Here is an 8,559-nt window from a genome sequence, read left to right as displayed (position 1 = left end):
GCGAGAAGAAGTTTCAGCAGCCTCAGCAATAGCAGCATCCTTCGCAGCGATGGCCTCTTTTGCCTGTTGAAGAGCAATTTTCTCTCCTTCAGATGCTTTTCGAGATTGTTCCATCATTGCCAGAGTCTGTTTCTTCATGGATTGAAGTTGCTGTCGCAGTTCTTGCAAATCTTCCGACAAGTGTTTGCTTGAAGAACCTTCGAGGGGGTTATCTCGGTCAGCATTTTCTTCGAAAAGGAAGAAGCAGGTGAAGCATCGGCAGAGCAAGGATTGGTTGAATAGTTATCAAATATTAACTGAAAAAGAAAAGTCCCAGGATCAATGATAAGTGCCAGGAGGAATTTCATTGATTTCTAGAAAATTTACATGGACATTACAAAGAAAGTTCTCCAAAAGGACTACCAGGGTAATTGTCGCCAAAGCTAAGGTGGCGACAAGGGCAAAAGGAATAAAAAAGCAAAGAAAAAGAAAAAAGGAGAGGCATTCAACTAGACCTCCGGCCTTGATGAGCTAGGAGTTGCAGATGGTTTGATCCCGAGTTAGGCCAAGATTTTCTTCGTGTTGGGCCTGGCTGCCTTGATCAACGACCGCCATTTTGTTTGCTCTATCTGCTCGGTGTCGCCAACCTTCATCCAGTCAACAGTTTGTTGGCTGTCAGCGACCAAGGCAATAGTGTTCTCGACAGCAACCTTCATGTTCTCCTGGCGCATCTTCAGGCCAAGATCCTCCGGTGGATTGAAGTCCTTGGCAAGGGCAAGGAAAGTCTTAGGCTCCTCTTTCTTCGGGAAGAAGTAGGGGAACAACTTCGACAATCCTGCGTCAGCATTCACCACGCCTTCGCGAATTTCTTGGCCATGAAACTCCAGATAAGAAAGTGCGTCAAGCAGAGGATCATTGGTGGGATTCTCAAGATCAAACTCTTGGCTTGTTTGACCTGCCATAGAAAATATATGTTAGTCGACAGCAAGTAAAAACAAAAGGAAGCAAGTCCTAAGAAAAATAGAAGGGATCAATAAAGTTACCGAGGAAGCGTCGATTTTGCGTGTTTAAGCGCTTGAGGATTCCCTTTTCACGAGTAGCCTGTGCGGCCTTGTGCTCGTTTAAAGCAGTTTCGACATCCTCAAGTCTCTTCTGCAGTTCCTCGACACTAGCAGCTTTTGCCTTGGCCTCATCAGCCTCTGCTTTGGCTTGGCTAGCATCAAGTTCGGCTTTCTTGCGAGCCGTTTCACTTTGCTCCAGTTTCTGAGCAAGAGTGTCGGCAAGCTTGTTGGCCTCTACAAGTTTCTCTGACAAAATAGAAAAGAACAGTCAAGATTGCGACAAGAATAGGAGCAAGAAGTTAGAAATAATGGCAGCAAAAAAGTTGTTACCTTCAGTCCTGCTGGCATATTCACGGTACCCAATAAATTGGGAGCCGATGCGAACAAGCTCTTTGATCATGGGCTGTCAAAGAAAAACGAAGGTAGAAAAACAGCGGTATAAGAAAAATGTGAAGGCATAAAGAAGCAAACAGAGGAAACACACATATTGGGAAGAAAATTAAAAACTTACATCATCCAAGAGCGGAGTAGAAGAGCTACCCAATTGAGGGGCAGGCTCAATGATCGTTTCAACCCTTGTCCTTTTTGGTGAAGGAGCAAGGGGGCTTGAAGGTGGAGTAGTGGTGACGACGTTTTGTTGAGGAGGCGAGGATTCTTCTCCCTCAACTGGCGTCTCCGAGACAAGTAAAGTATGTGACGTGCTCGTCCGAGGAGCCACATCACGAGTTGGTACTTCTTCCTCATCATCACTGTGATTAAAGATCGACAGCGTAAAAAGCAAGGTGAGACAAAAATCTTCGAGTACAGAAATAAGGGGAAATCAAGGTGACTTACGAGCTGACGAGGGATGCGAGATATGGATCATAAGTTGCCTTCTGACGTGAAGGATCAACTTCTTCGGCTTTGGAGGTGCCGGAATCTTCGACATCATTCCTTTTCCTTTTGTTCCTTGGAGAAACAGCAGGAGGAGGAGATTGCGCTGATGCAGTACCTTCGGAAGCACCGTCTTTTTCAGAAGAAGCCGCAAATTTTAGAGAATCGACGGGTTCATTCACAAAAGAGGGAGCCTCTTGGTTGTCATCAGGGACAATGGCCCTTTCTTCGACTTCTCCACCTTCAGGAAGAGGAGGAAGCGAGACAAGGTCTGGATGGTTCTGTACAAAATAAAAATAAAACAGGGGAAGATGTCAGAAAAGGAGTTACAATAAAGATAGCAAAGCAATAACAAGACAATCGACAAAGATTACCTTGGGAAGTGGATTGGCGGCGCTAAATGGTTTTACACGACAAGAAGAAGGGACAGGATCTTTTTTGCTGAGAGACGAGATTTTTCGGACAAGTTTTTCCAAGTCTTTGACCTCCAAATCCACCGACAGCCGATCTGCGTCCTTCTCGCCAGCATATTTCCAGAGAGGATATTTGCGAGCCTGAAGTGGCTGCACTCTAGTCCTAAGAAAATATGCAGTGATTTGGATACCCGATAGCTCTTTGCCGCGAGTATTTTGCAACTCGTGGATGCGAGCCATCAAGGTTTCTGTCGACGCTTTTTCTTCTTCGGTAGCCTCTGCGTCCCAGGAGTGGCGGCGAAAGATTTTCTCGGCGCCATCAAAAGGAGGGATGTTATCCTCAGCACATCCGTGGTTCTCCTCCTGAATGTACAACCACTTCTTGCGCCATCCTTGAACTGAGTCAGGGAGTTTAACATCGAAGTAGTCGACAGTGGACCGAATAGAAATTACAACGCCACCTATATTATAGGCGACATTGGGAGAGCCATTACGGCGACAGAAGAAAATGCGCTTCCATAGCGCCCAGTTAGGCTGGACGCCAAGGAAGGCCTCGCAAAGAGTGATGAAAATGGAGATATGAAGAATTGAGTTTGGCGTGAGGTGGTGGAGTTGCAAACCGTAGATGAAAAGCAGTCCGCGGAGAAAAGGATGAATGGGGGCGGAAAGGCCGCGGATGAGGTGGTCGACAAAACTTACCCGGTACCCCATTGGAGGGGTTGGGTAGCTTTCTTCACTGGGGAAGCACAATGCCTTGGGTTTCTTGCTGATCCCCAGCTTCTTCAGCATGTTGATGTCCTGGGTGGAAATCTTTGATCTTTCCCACTCCGCCGCCCCCAGATCCACGGTGGCCATGGAGGACTCCGGCGTGCTGTGCCTCGTCAATCGACGCGGTGGCATCAACAATGGCGCAAGGTTCGCAGCTTGAAGACGAGGAGTTTAGGTGGCTGTGGGTCGCAGGAGGAGGTTTGCAGAGGAGAGCAGGAGGACGGCGCGAGCGGAAGTGCTCGAGGAGGAAGAAGACGATCTTATATAGGGGTGCGGTGAACCGGCGGACCGTTGGATAAGGAAAAATGTGTGGCAGATGATAACCACGTGGCAACAAGGGTAGAAAAGTAATTCAACGTTGGGGAAGTTACGGTACATGCGCCAGAAAAAGCGGAGGACGTGTGTCCCCCACTTGCACGACATGTTAAGATAGTGGATCAATTGGGCCCGCAAGACAGTGGGAGAAGGCTTCTCGCGATTTTCGGATCGCAATCGTGGCTATCGTCAGCAATAACGTCACCTTGGCAGAGGAAGAAATTCGACTTTACAATTTCGTAAAAGGCGACATGGAAAAATAATGCTGAGCCTTTGATCAAATACAAGTTTTTGATCAAATGCTCGAGGGCTACTTTGGAAAAAAGAAAAAAGATCCAGAAAGATAAAATAGAAATGGCGTGAGCCTATGATCAAATACAAAATATTTGCTCATAGCCTCGGGGGCTACTCCCATCGGGAGCGCTGTTCGCGCACCCGAGGAATTATAAAACTTCGGGAGATAAAAAGAAAATATAGCGGTATAAGGCGTGGAGCCTACAACCAAGTACAAGTCCTTGGCTGTAGCCTCGGGGGCTACTCCCATCGGGAACGCTACTCGCGTGCCCGATGAAATCATAAAAAAAAGAGAGAGAAGAAAGAAGACGAGAAAAGAATGAAAGAGCAAAAAGAAAGATAGCAGAGCAAAAGAGTATATTTCGAGTTATAAATAACTCTGCATATACTCCCATCGGGAGAGCAATATAGGTCATCTTTGACTCGATAAAATGTGCCATTCCAACAGCCGAAAAAGCACTCGACAATATATTCTCAGAACGCCAAAGTTGCGATCAATTTCTGAATGCCGCAAATTTGCGAAGGTAAGACCCCAGATCCGTTCTGCTGGGTGTGGCATCGCCGAAGACTGCGTCACATTTTTATCCGTATCAACAGATACGAAGAAAAATCCTAACGGACGCGTTAGGTACCCGATAAATTTTACTGGGACTCGACAGAATGGTAAGACCTTAAGCGGCACATGTCGAAGTTTACACCAGTATCCCGAGGTCATGTCTAGGGACGTGATCTTGAAGTAGGTTTTTGCGGATTGCCACTAGAGCAGTTAACTAGTACCTGATCCGTCAGATGAACTAGCCCCAACTACCATTATCCCTGTACAATATAGAAGTTTATGAGAAGAAATATAGAAAAGTCGAAGTTGTCGAATAAAAATAAACAGTGGAGATTTTCCTTAACTCTGCGATTCAAGCAAAATCTCGGGGGCTACTGACATAGGCATCCCAAATGGGCCTGCCGAAGATAGTACCCGGGGTTTACTGAAGGCCCACTACCCGAAGAATAAGAAGATTCGGAAGCCCAAGATGTTATTAAGGAAGGCTAGAGTTGTAATAGAAAGTCTTATTTGTAATCTTGCGGGATGAGTTAGAAACCTTCCCGGACTCTGTAACTTGTACGGCACGGATCCCTCGGCTCCACCTCCTATATTAGGGGGAGTCGAGGGACGCAGAAATCATCGAATCATTGTTTACAAATCCTAGTTTTCATAATCATCGAGTACTTTTCGGCTGAAACCTTCGAGATCTACTTGCCCTCTACTTCCAACTAAACCCTAGTCTACAATCCGTAGGCATTGACAAGTTGATACCTTGTCACATAGTGCTAGTATCATAACTAGTATCATGCAGATTAGTCCCACAAAAATGCTGATGTGGCAGCTAATTAAAGAGGAGAGAGAAGATTAGAGTAACATAGGTAGATACCATATCATAGCGCAAATAACGAGAAAAGTTAATGCTAAATAAATCTTGTACACAAATTTGCATTGAGATTCTAAAAAACAATAAATATAACATGACTATGATACTACTCCATGATAGTACCCACTATAGAGATAGTATCATGTAGTAGTATCATATGCATGATACTTACCACTATGGCTAGCCTAATGAGCAGCATTGTATTGCTACTCTAGCCAACCTGATCGATCTGTCAAGCTTCATGTACGAGATGCCATGTTTAATTTACTCCCTCGCTCTGAACTTTAAACAGGACCAGGAGCATGAGGGCCACATTAACTCACGATCCTGAAAAACTGTTGGTCTATCCCGAGAACCGAGGAGGTTTAAGGAAACGAGGAGTCCAGCGCGTGCGGAAGGTGTTTTAATCGTGCGAGCATGCATGGGAAAAATGAGGAAACTAGCGATTACTTTCTCTCCTGCCAGTCTTATACCTTAATAAATGGGCAAACTGAGCACGTTGTAGCCAATCCTTTTATTAATTAAGCAGCTATATTAGTCAATAAGATTGCCTTATGTTTTTCCTCAGTTATCGCAAGCCCTTATTTGTAACCCACAGAAGGAGCTCAGACGGGAGGATTCCCGTTTAGTTGACCGTTCCGTGCTGACGTGTGGGGCTAGTAGAAAGGGACCGCGTGGGACAGGATGAGACCGCGTTTGGTTGTACGTGAGCAGGAGCTGGGTTCTGTCTCTCTCGGCGCGAATTGACATTTTTAAGAGCACCTTTTCCCCTCTCTCTCAAAAAAAAAAGAGCACCTTTTCCCCTATGTCTCTTTGTCTTTTTTAACCAAATTAGTATCAAATCTAGAGAAGCTTGCATTTCTGTCTTTCTTCAATTATTTGTGCCTTTTGGCCCTCGTTGTTTGCCCAATATGGCAGCAAATCTAGTACTCCCTCTGGTCCATATGTATGTAGTTAAATCTAGAAGCAAATCTCAAGGGTAATGTACGCCAAATTCACAGTCATAGTAAATCTAGAAAACATAGTAGGGCCAACAAAATATAGTAGAACTAGCAAGGTGGCCCTCGCAAATGCGAGGGTAGCGTCTGAACATGTCTAAAAAAGTACTCATGGATATTATCGATTATAAAAGATATATGGTATCACAAATAAGCATACTCCAACAATTGGATACATATCTCTCTTACCTGCCAAAAAAATCTATAAACAAAAATGCCTCGAAGAGTTCAACTTGATTATGGTATGTGGTGAACTAACATGTCAATATTATTGAGCTTTCCATATATAGTTTTATGATTGGCATTCTCTCCTATCACATTTAATAATCTGAGTCACGACTACTGAAGTTTGGGTTTGGCTGCATGAAAAACTTAAGTTTGGTGGTCTATAAAGAACCCCGATTATACCCCTAGACACTTCTGTATTGCAGCCGTGTCCACCCTGGGGTTTGGTGTTAGGCAACTCGTCAATCGTAAAGCTGTCAATTTTGTTCTGAATGTTGGGAGAGAACAGGAGAAAATCAATTTAGTTTCCCCTCAAACACCAAGCTACCTGAAATGAAGTTTGATAGAGGCAAAGTTGGCGTTTTTATAGAGAACAAAAGCAGAAAATGGATCAACATGCTGTCAGGATCTTACTCAATCTCGGAACACAATGGACCGGGGTAGTTTTTCCAATATAAAATCTAGTTGAACCAAAGAAAACTTCGAGCGGAATTAAGAACTTTGATGCGGCATATTTGTATACAGAGCAGTAAAATAAGATCTTCAGTCAGTTGTGAAATCTAAGATTATTAACTGCTGCGAACTTGTGTTCTCTAATATGAGTTTTTTTTCTATGGCTCTACAGTACATATTAGAATAACTTCCATAAGAATTATCCTAGATACAGAATTCTATCGATACTAAGAAATAAGAGCATAGAGTTGAATAAAAAAACGTTCTACCAAACAAACAACACAGATACTGTAAAAGGGATTGCAACTCCCGGGTGTACAGCGGGGGGGGGGGGGGGTGATGAGCCATAGCTATACTCGTATGTTGAATTACTAATGCACATGGCCTGCTACTTTCATGTTATTACTGAAAAGCTAAGGACGAAAAGAAGAAATGCTCCCATCTAAACAAAATATAAAGCGATGCATCAGATACAAATGCAAACATGTCGTCCCATAGGATTTTAATAAGTTTTCAGAGGCTATTCAGAAATTAATAAATATGCATAGACATAAAGAAGCAAGCCTAATAAGAAACGTGTACTTTCAGTAAACCTGCTAAAAATGGCCTGAAGGGTGATACGGGAATGAATAGCTTGCACAGTTTTGCCTTCTACTCACTGAGTCCTCGTTCATATCCCTCGGCATGAGACAATATCGGGTTTCTAAGAAGGTAAACCCAAGAGAAGGTCATCCGTATATAAATCAACTGTCCTGCAATGTTGTATAAGCATACAAAAGAATGAACATAAGAAAGACCTTCAATGAACATGAGAAAGAAATCAATGAGCTTTTGTGTATATTACGTTTAGCGCACCTCACCAATTTCCTTGCTAAGCTCTCGATAACACGTGGAAACTCGGTATCTTCTACATATGTACTGGTACTCTGGTAGTCAATTACCATCCTCTGTCTAGATAAGATATGCATCCTCATAGGTCTGCACATGTGGAAAGGCGTCAATAGATAAACCGACGTTTGAGACCATGGAGAATTGAATCCCCGTGGCGAGGTTTTTCAACATATTTATACATAAACCCGTTGGAGCCATGCATCGATCTAGTGGACCATTATTATAAACTGGTCATATGTGCTAGAGTTCATAGTTGTACTTCTGTTGTATTCATTCGCTGATTCTTAATCAAGTGGACTCCATAAAGATAATTTTTAACACGTTGGCCTATGTAAGAAATATTCAAATATGTATACTTGATCGGCTATCTCATCTATAGAATTAAACTGCGTACATATTTCACAAACACACCTGTATATATAGGCTAGCTAATTTAAAAAAATTATATGTACATGCATGCAAGCTGCTATCTGTAGATCATGTACCGCACGATTTAATCAAGCGTACATGATTGTTCCAAATAGTAGTAAGTGTGGTAACACAGGTAGAGGCTATCGTGTGCTTGTGAGATAGCGGCCTAAGCATTGCTGGGCGGCATGCCTCACTGCCTTATTTTCTCAGGAACCTAGAAGCGGAGAATCGTCGTTTTTGCATCTATCTTGTCCTTTCGATCACTTTTGTGACCAACGCCAAATCCTCGAATGCATCTTCGATAGTTGTTGCTGATCCCACATTATCTGAACGGGGATGAATTCCATGCTGACGATCATATATATCTATGTTGCTGCTGTTCATGATAATGAGAGAGGCGACTAAACCTGATTGCTGGCTGGCTGCTGCTGCTTTGCGACTGCTTGGAAGTGGGTGG

Source organism: Lolium perenne, chromosome 7 (assembly GCF_019359855.2).
Source record: "Lolium perenne isolate Kyuss_39 chromosome 7, Kyuss_2.0, whole genome shotgun sequence".
In the NCBI taxonomy this organism is placed as follows: Eukaryota; Viridiplantae; Streptophyta; class Magnoliopsida; order Poales; family Poaceae; genus Lolium; species Lolium perenne.
This window is presented reverse-complemented; position numbering follows the sequence as displayed.